We start from the raw sequence: 19407 nt of genomic DNA on the forward strand, positions 1-19407 counted from the left end.
TTGGGGAGGGATTTAGGGGGGAGCCAAAAAGCAGGCAGAGAATGCAACTGACTTGCATTTATACAGCTAAGCTTTGATATTACAAAAGTTGTTCCATGAAGAGAAACACAAAAGTCCAGCTCCCTGGTCTTGTTGATTTGTGTCCTGTGTTTTCCATACACCTCACCCTACCACTGTAATTCCAAGATGTGGGCTTTTACCTCCTGCATCTCAGTCCGTTAAGTCCATTTCTATTTACATCTTCTTTCTTAATACCTCAACTATTGACTTACAAGAAGAGTCAGCAGCTTACTAGCTTTCTATAAGCTATGCAGAGCAGACGACTGAAAACTCAATACATCCCTTCTCTTGACTAGAGGTATTAAGCTAGGCACATCTATCTAGCCAGTAATTTCCAAAAAACTTTAAACTGAAAGGAAAGAAGTGCCTGTTAAGCTTGACTGAAATTGTTCAAAACATTCAAATGGTGAAAGGGGAAATTATTTTCAGAAAGCAAGCCATCACTAAATATTTTATCAAGAGTTTTAAAAAAACCCCTCAAACTTTATTTCTCACCACAAAGGCTTTAAGACCTTCACAGTATGCTCAACTGACTGAAAATAAGTTCATGAATTAAGAACTGGTGAAGTAGAATCCAGTAATTTCCAACTGTCAGAATGCCATTAAAGGAAAATTAAATAAATACTGAAACAAAATATTTCCTAGTATGCGTTTACATGCAGGTAGCAATATATTAGTTAGATAATAAAAAAGGAATGAATGCAGTGTGGTTAGAGTGGAAGGAAGTTTTCCACATGGCATTTTTTTCAGAAAGCAATGGCCTGTAGTATCAAAAAAGTGCAACTCTCATCCTACACACTTCTTCCACTCTAACTCATACAATTCCCAGTAATGTTGGCCACTAGAAAATACAAAACAGATCAGTAACAACAGCAGAAGGCCTTTAAAGAAATAAAGCCTCTGGCTCAAGGAAATGTTGAGAATGAACATTAGTATCCTCACTAATCTTGAAGTGAGAGGTTATTAAATTCTGTTTTCACCAATCCATTACAACAAGCTGCTCTCCCTACTGAATGTCAAAAGACCCCACAGAAAAGCTAGAGTAAACCAGAAGAATGTTTTCATATCATGTCAAATTGAATGCTAAAATTAAAAGTCATCAGAATAGCTTTAGTCCTCTTAACTGTACAAAGGTTTCATTCCAGTACATTCTAAGAACTTTAATTAAAATTATCATAAGATATAAGAAACAGTATAATCACTCATAGCCACTTCTCACATTCAAATGAGGTAAGATGTCAAGAAAAGAAATTCAGCTATTTAGTAAAATTACCACAATATATTTTGTCTAATATATTGTGCTACAGGTACACTACAATTAACAGTATTTCTAGGTGAGTTTCTTTTCCATAATGAAAACATTCACACATACATATCAAAGCTTTAAAAATACTTGGAAGAGCAATTTTAAAGAAGCTGTGTGAATTTTAAAAAAGTTAACACGCTGATTTAAAGCGATTTTGAAATAAAAGTTAAATTTAACTAAAAAGCGATAAATTAGAAAGGTAATTGTAAGCAAGTTCTGGTCCTGCTCTAGTTTAAGTATTTTTAAATAAGAGTTGATATGTGTTGTAGCCATGCAACAATGTCAGGTCTGAATTAATGAGTCCACAAGAAACATAACTCAGCCATTCAATACGGATTACACCTTACTCAACAACCTTTAGTCAACACAGTTGAATTGGTAAAACCAAGCCAGAAGAATCTAAGAAGAATGATTTCTCCTAAACTAAGCTATTACTCCCAGCCTTTCATGGGCCACAAGAGTTGTCCATCTTGTGTTGTTCAATGTAATATTTGGTCTCATAACTGTTCTTTCTGCTGACCTAAGCTTCAGAATTTTACTTTTAATTTTCTGGTATCTTTGTTGCAGAGGTAGCTGAAAACAAACATTTGGAAGACAAAGCATTTCTGTAATATATTGTGCAAAGAATAAACCACTTAGAAGTCTCAGATATACAAAAAACTCCACATTAGTTGATACATATTCCTGAGAGCTCTAGCTCTAATGAAACAAAAATCACTTGAATCATCTCTTACTGTTATATTATTATATCCTTTCATGACCAATCTAACAACTTCAAAAGGTTGACTTCCCTCACCAGGCAGTCCTTATTCCTCCACTGGGACTGGTTCCAGCACAACACTAGCTTTTCAGAGACCCAGGCCAATGTGGTGATGCAGCAAAAACACACCCCTTTTCCCCCTCATTTTCGGCTTAACAAGTGAGTTGAGTAAGATCATAGGGGGCTACTGAGTGCCAACACAAGGTCAGTGCTATATTTGGGAAAGGGAGAAGATGAGGGACCTAGTTTTAACACCTAACTGACGCTTAAAGACTGGCTCACCATGTCTCATGAAACTATCCTAAGTTATATCTAATTATGTGTGTGCCAGGGACTGAACACACAGTTATCTTTATCATCTAACATGAAGCAACCTGTTCACCTATGTAAGAACTAGGTATTAAATGCTAGTATGTAGTAACAATTGTAAATACAAACATGGAGTTTTATCCTTCCATTTTTGCCAGTGAATCTAAGTCTTGACAGAACTGACCAGTGAAAAACAAACAAAACCTGAAAAACAACCCACTTGCCCCCAAACCTGTATTCTCAAGTGTATTAATATGATATATGCCTGACATTAACATTTCAATAAAAGCAGTTACTTTAGAAGAGGCCTGCAAACAAAATAAGTGCTTAGGTAAGTAGCAAAAATAGAGGGTTTTATCGGATGAAACTTCAAGCCAGCCCTGCAAAAAAAACAGTTTAAAATGATGAACTAATTACAGTATCTGTTTGAACAACAGAAGTAATTTTATAACATGAAGCATTGGAACACACTGATTGTCCTAACCCCTGCTGATAAACTGCTTTAATTGTGCAGTTACAGTCAGGCAAATTAACATAGACTTTTGCTCCTACTGAGCTTCTAATGGTAGCAGTCCACAAGCAGAAAGCTGGTGAAAAAAACCAAAAACAAAAACCAAACCGTAACAAAGAAATGCTGAAGGAGCAGCACCTGGTCAGGGAGAACACTGTAGCTTACTTCACATTTAGAATTTCTGATGGAAGTTTTCTCCTATCAAAACAACAGATCAATTGCTTAAATTAAGTCACGTGCTTACTGTTTTGATTGTCAGACAAGTTAGTATTATTCAGCATGACTTTAATTATCCATTATTACTGTGTACTAAATCTCTTTCAAGACAATTCTGGATTAAGAAGTGGGTGTCTTCCAGCTCACATTAAACTAGCCTAGAAAACCTTTTAAGAACTATTCTGAAAAAATCTGATAGTATAAAACAACTTAAATGTTTAAATGCACACAAGAGGATTCTGTTCTCTGTCTCTGAGCCTCAACACAGACTTTGTGCTCAGGAAACTCCAAACCAAGCACCGCCCCAAGTTCAGATCTGCCCTGCAGTCAAAAAACAGCTCCCACATGTACAAAAGGCCACACTGGATCTTTCTAAAGCAGTGGCTTCACAGCCCAACTGAGCTGATCTGACAACCACAGTTTGCTGACAAAAGAAGCAGCCCTGCCATGGTCCCAGCCAGCGCACTCGCACCCCCCCAGCTCTGCGCTGCTATAGCTGGACAGTGAGCTGCCCCAGAGAGAGGAGCCAGCAGAAACTCTCCATGGCAAACGGTAAGTTCCTCTGAAACAGGCAAGGGGAAGGCATCTTTCCAGGATGTTCTTCTTGCATATGTGTCTCATGTTGTGCCAGTGTGAAAAATAAGAGCAACGATTTGTGGAATGAGCAGTAGTCCTGAGTGCTATCAAAACCCAGGAGCCTGTTAAGAATTAATATTTCACTGTTTTGAGATGGAAGAGTTCTGTATGCATCAGTATCATTTAGCACAGGAAATGCACGGCATGAACACTATGCCTGGATATATTTGCTAGAGATTAATACAATTGTTAGTATATTGATACTTAAAATTACCATGAAGAGTCAAACTTTACCTAGTCAGAGGAGTGAAGCCGTTCATTCCTCTGACTTTGGACTACAGCTAAGAGTTTTTAATGTGGGTTGGGGTAATCCCAAACACAAATACAGGCTGAGCAGAGAACGGATCAAGAGCAGCCCTGAGGAGAACGACCTGGAGGTGTTGGTAGATGGGAAGCTCAACATGAGCCAGCAATGGGTGCTTGCAGCCCAGAAGGCCAACCGTATCCTGGGTTGCATCAAGAGAGGAGAAATGTGGCAAGCAGGTCGAGGGAGGTGATTCTCCAACTCTACTCCGCTCTTGTAAGGCCCCACCTGGAGTACTGCGTCCAGTTCTGGAGCCCCCAACACAAGAAAGACATGGACCTGTTAGAACGAGTCCAGAGGAGGCCACCAGGATGACCTGAGGGCTGGAGCACCTCTCCTATGAGGACAGGCTGAGAGAGTTGGGGCTGTTCAGCCTGGAGAAGAGAAGGCTCCAGGGAGATCTTATAGCGGCCTTCCAGTGCCTGAAGGGGCTACAAGAAGGCTGGGGAAGGACTTTTCATAAGGGCACTTAATGACAAAACAAGGGTAAATGGGTTTAAGCTGAAAGAGGGGAGGTTTAGATTAGATATTAGGAAGAAATTCTTTCCTGTGAGGGTGGTGAGACAGGTTCCCAGAGAAGTTGTGGATGCCCCCTCCCTCGAAGTGTTCAAGGCCAGGCTGGATGAGGCTTTGAGCAACCTGGTCTAGTGGAAGGTGTCCCTGCTGATGGCAGGGGGGTTGGAACTAAATGATCTTTAAGGTCCCTTCCAACCCAGACGATTCTATTACTCTTACGGAGACAGAGTTACACTGAAATCCAAGTACAGTTTTATTCCCCTACAGAAAAGGGAATAAGCAGTACAAGGCATTTCAGAATATCGAGATTATTTTCCACACATTGACTACTTCTAATGTAATAATAGCCATAAACGAGTATTAAATTCCCTTGAAAGAAAATTAAATACCAGTAAAACCTGAATGCAACAGTCTTTGCGATTCAGGGTTATCTTCAGACAGCTTTTTGAAGGGATATATCTCCATATTCTGAATCTCAAGATGCAAAGACATGTTTAAATGAAGGCTTAGATCAACAAAACTTGATCTGTGACAGCGGACACATTCCTCAGAGCATTCTCCAACCAGGAAATACAGACTAAGTTTATTTCAACTCATTATTCAAGTCCATTCATTAGCAGTCACTAATGAAATTAATTTCAAAATAACCTGCAACTGTTCTAACATCACCTCTGCATAAACCTATCTGCCTCTCATTTTATGGGCATTATTAACCAGTATAAAGCTGATTCTGCTATTCAGCTTTAGATGGAGAAAGGCTGACAAAAAAAATATAAGGATTCTTTAATCTACCTTAGTATCAAGCAGCACCTATACACCATGCACTTTTATGCACATATATTAAATTACTCAGTTTACAGAGTCTTAGCATATCATAGAAGTTTTATTTTACTGACCATTAACAGCATGTTAAAAACAAAACAGAAAATATATCCAGTACAGACCAGTTTTTATGAACTCATTATTCCCCTTGCATGACCTGTAAAGGTATTCCTTAAAGTAGGATCAACATGTCAGTAACATCCTATTTTACTACATACTACCATTAAATTTACTCTTTTAAGTACATAAAGATTCTTCTGCATATCTCATTTTACTTAAGAAGTATTCTAGTTGTATCATATTTTAATTTACCATTATATTTCTACCCAAGAGGAAGACTAGTACATCCAGGTACTAGCCTTGCTAACACATTTCTCTTTCATCAGAAAACTCTGCTAAAGTACATGCTGAAAGGCAAAATTGTCTTCATTAAACTGAAAGTCTGCTGCCTACCTATTTGTCATCTGGAATTCTCAAACAAGGAGAGCTGAAAGTGTAGACATCCAAAAGGATCTAATCTAATATACCTTCCAAAACTAACTCAAGGCATGGCAACTTCAAGAAAGTTGTTTTAAGACAGAAGTTGCAATTCCAAGAAAATGCAGTGTAACAGTTCAGTGGTTGGTACACTGCTTCAGGGAATTACAGTCAAGACCCTAGTACTGCCTCAGCCAAAAATGCATCAACATCTCCACACTAATGCTCCAGGATGCTCTAACATCAGGGCACAGAAAGGCAGAACAAGGCACTTTGCCCTTTAAGAAGGCAGATCACACAGCCTAGGAAAGGAGGGGGGGGAACACCACAGTTGGAGGCATCTCTAACCCAATGATACAGGATGTCACTAGCCGGTGGGTTGCTGTTCTTTTAGGGATGGAGGCTTTTTGCAATTGTGAATTATTGGGTAACACATATAGCACTTTGAGGAGGATCTTTATTTCCAACTTCAAGGTAAGCCCCTTAGTTTTACCGTTTTCCATTCCCATGAAAGTTTTACTGTCATCTGTGCAATGAACACAAAGGACGGAAAGCATCGCCAGAGCCTGTGCTTTCATGATTTGTGAACTTATGGGAAATACCTGATCTGCAGTTTCCTATTTCTGAATACCTACTCTATTTTTTAAAGAAAAGTGCTACCAGTCGTCTTCAGCTGTACTTAAGGGGGAAAACTGCCCATTCATTGGTTTGTCAGTCTTCTAGTCTGTAGTACAATACAGTACTCATGAATATTTCTTTAGAGATTTTTTTAAATAGTTTAAAAAAACCAAAACAACAAAAAAGCAACCCCAAAACACTGTTCTTTACTGCAATTTGGACTACTGTTTACAGCATACTGAATTTTGAACACTGCAATCAATGTAGTATTAGTCACTAACACCTGTAAAAACAAAAAACATGAAGAAATTATGGTTTTGTATTCAGTGAAGAACATGATCAGGTCTTAGGCTGGTAGTATAATTTTACACTTTTTGAAACATTTTCTTTCCTCTTTTGAAGCACTATCATGTAACTTTCATCAAGAGTAACTGCTTCAGATAATTGTGGCATCTGTCTTTAGTGAATTTTAACCTTTTTTATTTCTCTAACCCAGGGTTTATTTCATCTCTGCTTAGGTCTGATTGCTGCTTTGCATAGCAAACTTGGTCAAAGTATGAACACTCCCATTCTCAATAATTTTTGTTCAGCATTAAATTTCTCAATTAAACATCCACAAACACCTGTGTTTCATCTCTTCCATGACAGCACCACATGTAAGTGTTGTTGAACTAACCCTGAGGGTCAAGAAATAACAAAATAAAACCACAGTTTTCTTCAGGTGCTATTACTGCTTAATCTAAGCATGAATTCCAGCAATTTCCATTCATTTATGTTAAAAGTCTAAGAAATAAGACAAAGCTACGTTAATTCATACATAAATTTGTTAAATTTGGGGGGTTTTTTATAATTAGGAATAAATGACTGATTTTTTTCTTTTTTCTTTTTTTCTTTTTTTTTTTTTTAAATCAGATTGAATTTATAGCCCTCTTAAAGAAAGCAGGAGAAAGATACAAAAAGAAAAAATGAAATAGCTAAGTGGAGCTTTTGGAGCTCTCAGAATAAATATTGCTACTTACACCCTGCATTTTAATGCCAACATATCCACACTTCTACTTTTCTGATCTCAATTTGCCTGTCACCTCCAGAGCCCAGTGACTCAGCCTCTGCTTGAAAATCCAACCATTTTGCTTTTAGTGTTTCCTCAAGGATGACGTACATATATGTCTCATCTATATATGAAAAATAGAAGAGATATCAATAGGGATTCCGCTGCATAAATCTCGGTCAAGTTCTTAGGGAGCATACTGTACAGACAACTTTGTAAAATGACAATATAGTCACACCAACTCTTCGCTTCTTTAGTTACAAAATAATTGTAAGCCTTTAAAAGAGAGAACTACTCCCATTTTCTCATGCTGTTAACACAGTAACACGTGATTACTAACCTCCTTAACATCTTTTCACGTACTAAAGCAGTTTCTGAAATTTCACTCACTCCAAAACCTTGCAAGTATACGAAGATGTCACTACAGAACATTTTCAACAGAAACTCAGATTGAACATGTTAACATAACCACAGTGTGCCAAGAAAATTGAAAAGTACCACCCCTTAACCCACAATGTAATAGACAAGTTTCAGATACAGTTATAAAACTCTGTACACAACTGACAGCTAAATTTAAGAAAAATCAAAAGAAGCCGTCCTCATTCCCTCCTCCCCAAAAGAACCAAACTGAAGTAAAACAGAAGAGGTTCATAGTTTTTACTCTTCGTATGCACAAAAAAGTTAAGTGACCCCTGTTTAAGAATATGAACAGTTAGCACTGTTTCTTTAAAATCAGGTAAGTTGTAATGTAAAATAAAATTATTTTTACAGTAATATGTTGTTAGCTTTAAGTTAGGACGTCGCGATCTTTAGCTTTTTACTATTTGTCAAAGCAACAAAATTAAGAGACTCATGACTCAAACCAAACGTACCTAGGTAGTAATTAAGCTTCGAATAACTTCTCAAGCCATTAAGAAACTGTTCTTGCTTAGTTACGAATTTAAAAAAAATAAAAGATAAACTAAACATTCATCATCTTTATTTTTTAGATTGGTTCAGAGGCAGGCTGGGCAGGGGAGAGAGAAGAAGGGGAGTAACTTTAAGCTTTAGTACTTAAACCAGTGACACTTTGCCAATAGTACTTTAATGCTGGGTTACAAGAACACAGCAAAATGCAGGAAAGAGGTTGTGTACAGAAAAGAAGCTGTATGCAGAAACACAAAGCTGTTTTTACCACCAGGGACAGGCTGACATGGTTGCAATGACAGAGCTTTAGCTCAAAACCTGTATCTGACACTGCTTGGGAATGAGTCCTTCTGTTCTGGATAAACATGTGGGTTAATGGTAACTGAGTTTTGACAAGAACATGCACAGTCAGACTGCAAAACACAGAGATGGGGGGCAGTAATCAGTGTTACAACAGATCTCATGCCTGAAGTGCTTTGAAGAATCCTGTCCTTAATGAAAAACAGGTTATTAACATTGATATCATTACAACTAATATTTTTCTTATTTCCTCTTTCTTATTTCAATCCTTGAGATGAATCTGCCTTGAAGATTTCCTCAAAGATGTATAATGAAGAGCAGGTGTCTGAATCACTCCTGCTTCCTGTAGGTCTGCAGGGATGGCAAGAAGATTCAAGAGCCTAGGCAGCCAAATGCTACCCTGAATAATTAGATTCAAATCACCTCTTAAGCCAACAAGAAAACACAGCGCTAGACATAAACCAAACTTTTTCAGAAGTGCTTGTTTAAATATCGCCAGCTTTATACACAATGCCTGTACTTATAATTAGGACACTGATCTTACATAGTCACCTCTGAGAAAAAAACTCTCCCAAATCACAAGTTAGAACTATTCTGAGTTTCCTTGTATAAGAGGGTTTCTTCTGTAGACTTCAGTTCATCAATGGAGCTGAAATGGTAGCTGCTCACTCCCACCAAAACAAGCAGCTCCATCCTGTTCTCCTTCCTCTCATCTGCCTGCTGAGTCCTTACCTCTTCTCAGCACCAGCAACAGCTCTCACTGGGCCCTTCTAGAGCCAGTTTACCACAGCAGCAAACTACTGCTGTCAGATTAGGTTTTGCCTGCTTAGCAAGCTCAGCTGGTTCAGTGACACATCCCACAAGTAGCAGACTGAGCACGAAGGAGGGCAGAGGCATAACCCTCCGCAGGAAGCTGCCAGCTGTCAGTCACACCTTCATCAGACTGCTTGGTCAGCCCAGCCGCTCCCCGGGCACACCACACCGCTCACACAGGGGTGAGGATGAGGGAGCCCCATGCTCGGACTTGCAATGCTGCAGGCAACTTGCACACTTATCACTGCCGCTTAACGTAATTTTACTGTGATACATAAATTGATATTTAAAAGTTAAGTATTCTGAAAACTCAGTTTCCATTCACCTCAAGCTAGGCATGCAAAGCAACCAACACTTTCCATTTCAAGTGTTACATCTCAGTTGCTTACTTGAGAAATGAACATACTATAACCCATTTATTTAAATAAGGTTGTGGCAAAGAAAAAAAAACCTAGTCACTCACAGCATAGGGATTAAATCCAAGGAAAAGTTCATTTATACAAAAAGGTTGTAACTATCAACCTTAATTCTAGCATTTTCTAATCTGAATTTGCATTATCAACATTCTTCTTAGAAATGTGTAATTTCACAGGGGACATCAGCTGGGTTTCAGTGGTTGCGCTTCCCAATGCATCATACAGTAGCACCGATACTGGCCTATTACATAAGGCTTTTTTTAAAAAAAGACTTTTGTAATTGCTTAGGAGTGCTTTCCACTAATTAATTATATAATTAACATGCCACTCAGTTATTCGCTCTCTCATTTCTTTACACAGTGATTTCTCCCACAGTACTAAGTTCTATAATTTTCAGATTTACAGAAGTGTTATAAGGATGCCTTGCATTTTGGATTAGAGAGGACTAGAGAGACCAGAAATCATGCTCGATATTAGTTCTGCAGTCAGCAGGCCTCATGAAAATCAGTTATAGGAGACTTTTACCTTAGTGACCAGGTGCTGCTAAGCAGATGACTGCCCATGGCTCTTATTCCCACTGCTTAGATGGCAGCTTAGTCTGCTCTAAATAGTGGCCTCCTCTACAGTCTGTGGGTCTTCTGGAGAAGATAAACAGTCAAATTCATTGACTAATGTAGCAGACTAATTTTCCAGAGAATATTGTTGTTAAACAGACATTATGCTACAGGTGGTACAAGTTCACATCACGTTACCAAATACATTGTGTTGTCCAGTCAGGTAAGAGGTGCTTCACCAGTTGGAAACAAGTGAAAAGCTAAATTTCAGGGTCACTCTAATCCATGTACTAACTGATCTGCTACATAGCTAGAAAGCACACCAGTTAATTGTAGTGTTTTCATTAAGGTTGAGCCTCCATTCATAGAGGTTTTCTGAGGTTTTGTTTTTATCTTTTTTTTTATTTTGAGGAATGGGCTATGTGAGCTTTGTGTTGTCTGCTTTGGATTCATAATATGATAATACTTCTAAGCAGTGCATAAATAATAGTGTAGTACGTTGTTGTTCATTATTTTTTCAACTTTTTCTTCAATAGTAACCCACAATCAATAGTGCAGTACTGAGTGGAACAAAGAATACAGCATTTCTATAGCATTATTCCTAAAACTATTAGATTTTAACACATTAATAAAAAAAGTCTAGCCTTACATTTTATCTCCATTCTCTTATTTTTTACTAAGCTATTAGAACAGCAAGTTAACTCTAAAACTATACCAATTTAATCTTATGGTGATTACACAAGCATATATTTATACGTCTTTGGGTTTTAATCGTTTTACTCCCTCCTCCTCAAATAGTTCCGTTCTTGCCATATTTACTCAGTTGCAACAATTACAAAACAATTTTATTTCTAAACAAATAGCCCAAACAGTTCAAGACAAAGGGAAAGTAACAAGCAAGATACTAATGCAAATTAAATAACACTAGCTTCTACTTCAAAAAATAAAACAAAATTTTGTTAGAGAATACAGGAAATTCCTCAAATTCGTCAAGAGTACAAAACTGACAATAAATACTAGCTAATGAACTAAAGTTGAGTCCCTGAAAGAATTCAGAACCACTGCCTCAAATGATCTCAGCACACAAACCTTCCACGTATTCATGACTGAAACCTTGCACACAGTCTGTAATTATACTGTTTTATTGCAGCAGTTGCCTCAAATCCTTGCTACAATTATATGTGATTTGACACACCCAAGTTAGCACCTAGCTAACTCAAAGTGTGACCACTGTTCCAAACCTTCTTTATGACCAATTTAATGCAACAACTCTATTAATTATAGTGACTGCACAGTGTGGGGCATCCAGCATGTGGCATGTGTTCCAAAGGCTAGATTAAAATGCAGTAATAGTCATGCCAGTTAAAGACTGCATAGCCAAGTGCCAGCTTGGCACCGATATTAAATGGCTCTTAAGAATATCGATGATAATATACTAGAAGAGCCTCTCCTACAGTACACAGATGATGGCTCTTCAGGATCAGTATCCTCCTTAACCTCTCAGGTGACATCAATACAGTGAGAAAAAAAAGTGCCAGTAAGCCAGTGTGTAGTTCCCTTCAGCAGTACTACTTGCAATGATTCACACTGCAACCCATCAGTACTCTGGTGGCTTTCACAGAGAGCTCTCTAGTCCTCCTCTGAATCTGTACTTAAGGTCAGGGTTTGGAATTCTTTATTTGCTTTCTACATTTAATGAGCCGAAAACCACAAATTTTTCAGTTCATTTAAAATACTATACACTACCATCAGTTCTTTATATAGTAAATGTGCAACACATTTAAAATAAAAATGTTTACTAGGAAAAAGTAATTTTAAATGCAATTATTGAAATAACATTTCTGTAAAGGAATAATTATGAAAAAATACTTCTGACCACTTTTGAAAATAAAGTGTAATAAACCCTTGGCTCATTTTATAAACACAATGAAAATGAAACCTATTCATAATTTTAACTCAAAGTCAAATATAACAATATTTACATTGCATACATGTATACTGGTCATAGGAGAGAATGTCTAGATATGCATCCTTTTTGATCGCATTCAATCAGCAGTCCTACAGCTGCTCTTTAGGAGACAACATCATCCTTCCACAAAGACACCCAGTTTCAAATGAACTTTTTGAATTCCACAAATTTTGGTAAAATGTACAAAAACGTTCACCAAATGAAAGTAATTTAATAAAAATATATCTCATTAAATAGTGAATCTGCTGACATTTTCATTTGCAAGATTTTAGTAAAACTGAGTGCACAAGCTGAATAAAAGCTATAATTAACGAAATTATCACAGCTCCATTGCAAGTCACCATAATGTGAAAAATTAAGACCTATTTAATTATCATAGAATGGTTTGGGTTGGAAGGGACCTTTAAAGGTCATCTAGTCCAACCCCCTTGCAGTGAGCAGGGACATCTTCCACTGGTGGCTCAGAGCCCCATCCAGCCTGACCTTGAATGTTTTCAGGGGTGAGGCACCTACCATGTCTCTGGGCAACTTGTTCCAGTGTTTCACCACTCTCATCATAAAAAATTTCCTCCTTCTATCTAGTCTAAACGTACTTTCTTTTCTTTCAAAACCATTACCCCTTGTCCAATTGCAACGCAAAATTTCAAGTTCTGCTTTTTCAACACAGTGTCCAAAGAGAAGCCTGGGTACATCTAGTCATTTCCCTCAGCTAAACAAAGATACTAATGAAGAGAAGAAATATGAATAAATACTGGACAGATTAAAAGAACTATACAGAATGTCATTACAGTATGAAGCCACAGAAGCAAAGTAAATCCTTGATGGGTTAACCAAGTCTGAAGACATTTAAAGTGAGTAATTTTTAATAATTCCAGTACATTATCAGAAACATGCAAAAAGGTATTAAAAAAAAATTAACTGCTTCTACTCTTCAGAAGACAAGTTCCAAACTTGTTTTGTTAAAATGTCTATTACATACAGGTTTAGATTGCATGCTTATCTGCCCACACAAAAATCAAACCAAAGTTTTATAGTTTAAATTAATATACTTCTGAATAACGCAAGTTGAAATAAGTTGGTAAGGCTAGGGAGAAAAAGGTCATTATGTGCACGCCTTTCTCAAGTTCTACAGTGGTTTCATCCGTCTTCGAAAATAAGAGAGCATTGTGCATGAATTGAGGACAAAAATAATTACACGCTCTGCTCACATCCTAGAGAGATAGCTAGAAGAAAGGTGGCTTCCTTCATTCTAAACATTTCCTGCTCTTCAGGAAAGGACAAGCATAATCCCTTTGTTCAAAATGCATTTCCAACCCATGACAAAAGATTTACTGCCAACTGACAGGTGCTGACCTCCTGCTTCCTGACCTGGCCACTTCCTTTTTCCCCTCCTCTCCCTTCTCAAACTGGCACAGGTATTAATTTGGGTCAATATGGCTTATTAACTAGCAAAATTTTTTTATCCCACTGAACTATACTCTCACGTTAGCTGACCAAAATCTAGCTTCTTTCCTTTCCTCATTGTAACCCTCTAACATAGAATAGCACATTTCTCCCCACCTCCCAAAAGAGTTGAGCAGAACTGTCTCAAATATATGTAATCCTGTATTATTGTGAAACAATGCAAACTGTCTCTTTTTATTGATGATAAGGAAGAGGAAGGTAAGAATTGAAGGTAAGAATTAACAGCATCAGCATGCTACTTATTAGTAGCATTACTTATTATTCTCCATGTCACAACTGTAAGACGCCAACAAAATTAAAACATCTCTAAGTATTTTCATCTTATATTTTCACCTGTGTTATGATTTAAGAATTCATCCAGATGTGTCACAAATGAACTCCAGTACTTTCAAATAGGAAATGAGACGCCAAAAACCAGTGAAAACTTCCAGCCCTTCCCAAAAAACAGCTCTGATATTTCAAAGAACTAAAACCCAAGTGTACAGTTTCACAACTTTGCTTCCCAGTTCTCAGTCAGCACTCAACTAGTATCATTCACCATCAAAAAAATCTGGTCTGTTTCAAATGTCTGCACCTTTAAATATGAAAATTAAACACAGCAGAAAGTTCTTTAATGGTAGAGAGAACGGGTATTTCAAGCCTGTATGTTCCATATTTTGTGTCTAGAAAACAAGTTGAGGACCCTACATTTATCATCTGAAGATGTAAAAAGCATAATCTCCACAGCATACCAAAAAGCAACTGTCATCCAGCTCAACTAATTCAAGAACAATTACTACACTTTGCCTAAAGACTGAAGTCCCAAAACAGTTTAAGCTACTCTGAGTCAGCGATGCTAGTCCCACCTTGAGATACTAAAGTGCTTGTGATCCAGTTTATGGTTCTCCAAAGTAACAGGAGGTTTCCAGCTTTAGTTTTCAGCTGGCTTAGCACTGAAGCAGGTCATCACATAGTCATTTAAATCACCAGTAACTGTCACAAGGAAGGGAGAAAGTATGCCTCGCCAGGGCTGTGCAAGAGGTACTGAACAGCAAGGGTTGACTTAAATTGTCCTAAGAGCAGCCCTGGAACTGCAGCCTGAAATATCTGAAGGAGTAAAATTTCCTGATGAGCAGTAGCACTCAGAGGCTGACTGATTTTTTTAAAACTTCAGCAATACAGATGGATAGTTCTTCCCGGACCTGCAATACAGCCTTCAGAAAAGAACAAAAATACTTTAAGAACACAAGTGATACCTTCAGGAGAAACTCCAAGCTCTCAGAAACATCCTCAACATAGGAATAATTACAGGTTTAGAACCAGCACATAAGAGGTCGTTGAACTGCCCTTAGTGAGAATGCTTAAGAACTGATTTCAACACCAGCAGTTGGAGGTAGCAAATATATATTAGCTACTTTAAAAACAAAAACCCAAAAATCACTATGAAGAACCACCCAACACAATTTACATTTTGAAGATATGTTCAAAGAAAAAAACTTCAACCATCACAAAAACCTTAATAATATTAAATTTGCATGCTTTTACACCAATTAGGTATTGCAACAGTGTATAACTGATGTGAAGCCTGTCAATAACCAAAAAAAGCTTAAATATATTTTTCCTTACACCAAGCATACAAAGCAAATTCACCATTTATGGAAGGAGGGGGTTGAGATCCTTCTTCAACCAGAGTCTCCTCAAATTATAGGTGACTTGCAAAAACTTATTGGAATGTTTACAAGAAGTAAAACATTTACTTGCCTCTACCTCCAAAACTGCTGGATCATGGTTGTCTCTGCTCTTAAAGGAGACCTGAAAAGCAAAAAAAAATTGGGCTTGTGCCCTATTTTGCTTCTTTAAGATGTTTAAAAGAGGCATCAGGGTTTTTCAGGGTTTTTCTTTTATCCAGTGATGGACACAATTTATTCCTTCTTGTTTACACTTGAGATTGAAATCCCAAGAAGCCATAACATAAGACAACCTAGTTAAGGGAAAACAATGCAAGAATCAACAGAAGCTAAATCACAGAAAAAAGAGCAAACTTCAGTTTTCTTTCCATCACCTCCTTCAAGTTCTTCTTCATTTAAGTAATGAGTAACACAAAATCCTTTTCCAGAGTTAAGTACTCCTGCACTATTGCAACTGGTGATCTGCACAAGTTTTATGAATTAACTTTATATGTGCTTAAAAAAAAAAGCCACAACCAGTTAAAAATTTGATTGAGGTTGTATTTTAAAATTTTAAGACACAAAGCAACTGGAAAAAAGAACTTTCCAGGGTCTTTTATGTTTCAAAATAACAAAATAAGTAGAGAAACTATTTTTATTTCTTTGCAAATAGGAAAGAGAAAAGAGTGAAAAAACCATGAGCTGGCTAGCTAAAAAAGGGAGACAAACATGATTTTCTTTTCCACTACTAATACGTCTGTACAACAGTTCATATGCATGCTACAGTGATGCAGTTATCAGAACATAAAAGCTGCTGCACTGTTTTTTCTAAAAAAATAGTGCATTTCATCTGATAGCATGAGGCTAATTAAAAAAAAAAATAAAATTAGAAGTAAAATTCATACCAGATGCACGAGCAAAGAGTTTATTTTAACTAACACCCAGGACTATTGGGGCAACTATAATAGCTCATTAATCTTAAGGAAGATGGGATGGTACCATATAATCCATTCAAAAAAATGCTTTAAAGCCCCTTCTCTGTTCCTTCTATCTACACTTCAATTATGTAATTATACTATACATGAAAGAGGAAAGTCCACTTTTTTAATAAATAGGGAAGTTAAAAATGTTGCCTATGAAAAACATGCAATCAACAAGAAAAATCAAAAGCAGGATGCCTAAAAATAGGAAAAAAATATATGCAAAGTACATAGTTAAAACCCTACTATGAGAAGTTACGCTGTCTTTAAATTATATATCACGGATAAACTATGCTAAACCAGTACAGGGTTGTAGTCAATGTTTTAAGTTAAGTCAAATCAGTGAACTGGCTGTTCCTCATCATTACATACATGGAACGTGATCTTGCTGAAATGTTAAACCAGCATTAGAGTCTAAACACCATTCTCTGACAAAAGAGTATTTTGGTTTTATATAATCAGGCAGGAACAGCTGGTGACACAAGCTACAGCTCAGCATTTTCTTTCAGGGACAGCACTGGCTTAGCAACTTGCTCAATAACATGAAGTCTGCACAAGAGCAGGCCAAAGCCCTGGGCATCTTCACCCTCAGTCTGTGCCTCAGTTTAGCTCTCTGTGTACGACCAACAACTATAATGTTACTTCTCCAACTGCAACGAGGAGCAGACACTGATTCAAACAGTACTGGCACCGAATTAAACGCTCCAGTGGCATAATTCAAAGGCGGGTTGTTTTTGTTTGTTTTTTTCTGTTGTCCTGGGTTTTTAGGGGGGTTTTTGATTGGTTTTGGGGAGGGGCATGGGGGGGTGTTGTTTGGTGTGTGTTTTTTCTTCCACAAATGAACTATAAGCAGAGAACAGAATTTTTTTATTTTTTTTTAAGGGGTGGAGAGGTAGAATTTAATCTTTCTTTAAAATATTGAAGTAAGTCAAAATTAAGAAAATCAAGTTTAGTTCAGAACAGTAACTTAGAGGATTACAAAGCATAAGATTCCAGGATCATACACAAAATTCTTGTTTCAAAGCTATAAAGAAAAAAATCCACAAAATTATACTGTTTCCTCCTTTCTGTTGAACAACAATCCTTTTCATCAAAAACTTCTTACTTTACTGGGAGAAACTAATGGCAAAATAGCAAACTAGGAGTTGAAGTAAAACCATTTTAATGCAGGCACTCACGTATCTCTTATCATGGAACGTGAAGGTGAAGTTTAACTCTGCAGGTTAAGTTTATTTAACAACCAGCTATTACTGAAAATAGTGATCCTGACTCTCTGCTACTTCCCCTGAGCTGCCCCTGCTGCTCAGACAATTGTGCAGGGACCAATTTAAGAAACTCAAACTCAAGTGATTCCTGAGGATGCACATGAAACAATGGGAACAGATGTCCTAAGGCTTTTAATGGGAACTGACCATTAGATCAATCCAAACATAGTGACATAATACTCACAGAAAACCTTCAATAATTTCCGATAGCAAGAAGATTTTGTCTTTTCAGGACTACCAATATGATTAACTTACAGAGCTCAGGCATTATTCTGCTTAAGAGTGTGTGAGCCCCTTCAATCTATCATAATTTGACAAAATGACTCTCTGAATTAAATTCTGATTTAAGGACATCTATGGTTATTTCAATACCCATTATACCATCTACTTCAAGAAAAGTGTTTTTATATTGTGTCAAATTCACTTTAAGATTACGAAACATATCAGTGACATAAAAATATCTTTTTTTTTAGTAGTATTTTTAATACCCTTTTTACTATGCAAGATACCCTACCCATGCAACTATTTATCTTGATACTCCTCCTAATTATGCAACTATTTCATACATAGCATTAAATTTCATTAAAATGCTATAGAACAGAAGAACTGACTAAGAGACATTTGAAAAGAACCGAGAATTAAATCAATGTATCCCAGCTTCCAGTTTCAGTGCTATTCTCCACAGTAAAACACAGTAATCTGAAAGAAATTTATCTTCTGCTGTAATTTACAAATGATGCCTAGACCATATACCCAAAGTTCTTGTGCAAAACCATATGGTCTCACAGGAAAAGGCACAGTCACTAATAAGTCTGAAACCAACTGCAATAAAATTTTAGCAAATAACTGACTTAGCAGACAATATACAGCTATTTAACACACCAGCACTAAAGCTTCACAAGGCAAGAAAGGGATACATTGCAGTCGCAGTGTATGCAAAGTAAAAAGTAGGCATAGCTCGTCTTCTATGAAGAAGTTAAAACAGATCAACAGGATAAACTACACAGACAGATCAATGGATCAACAAAGCACTTAAAAAACCAACCAGTCATCTGTGGGACATGAGGTGTCTCAAAGCAAGATGTGAAATGTTTTCATTTGGGTGATTAAATACATACAAATTGTTTCAATGGCTTTCTCTAACATAATACAACACACAGGATAACTTGCCTATTAAGAGTTTTAAAATACTGCCCCATCTTAGGCAGAAGGTCTTACTCCAATTTTTTACTCTGAAGACACCAACAAATAAAATCTTAAATGGGATAATCAAATAGTACATAAAAATGCCACACACAAGGATTCAAAAACACAGGCACACAAACAGTTTTTCCCAATATGCATATATAAGTATAGGCACTAAGAAAATAATGAATTAAACTAAGACAAAGTTTGCACTGTATATATTCACCTAGAGGAGATCAGTCGAATTAACTCTGAGTAAACACGTTAACAACTGAAACTCCAGGCACAGCGGTAAGTAGTACACAGCTCCATACTGTGCTTTTCAT

At 37.1% G+C, this 19407-nt stretch overlaps 1 protein-coding gene across 1 annotated transcript in view; it reads right to left on the reverse strand.

Moving 5' to 3' along the window:
* Positions 1-15792, reverse strand: part of LOC104530030 (protein quaking) — a 68636-nt gene extending 52844 nt beyond the window's left edge. Inside the window, exon 1 of the mRNA XM_010174501.1 lies at positions 15746-15792. The gene's annotated coding sequence lies outside the window, so the exon portion shown is untranslated. The remainder of the gene's footprint in view (positions 1-15745) is intronic.
* Between the last annotated feature and the right edge of the window lie 3615 nt (positions 15793-19407).

Source organism: Antrostomus carolinensis, unplaced genomic scaffold, assembly GCF_000700745.2.
Source record: "Antrostomus carolinensis isolate BGI_N321 unplaced genomic scaffold, ASM70074v2 scaffold20308, whole genome shotgun sequence".
Classification (NCBI taxonomy): domain Eukaryota; kingdom Metazoa; phylum Chordata; class Aves; order Caprimulgiformes; family Caprimulgidae; genus Antrostomus; species Antrostomus carolinensis.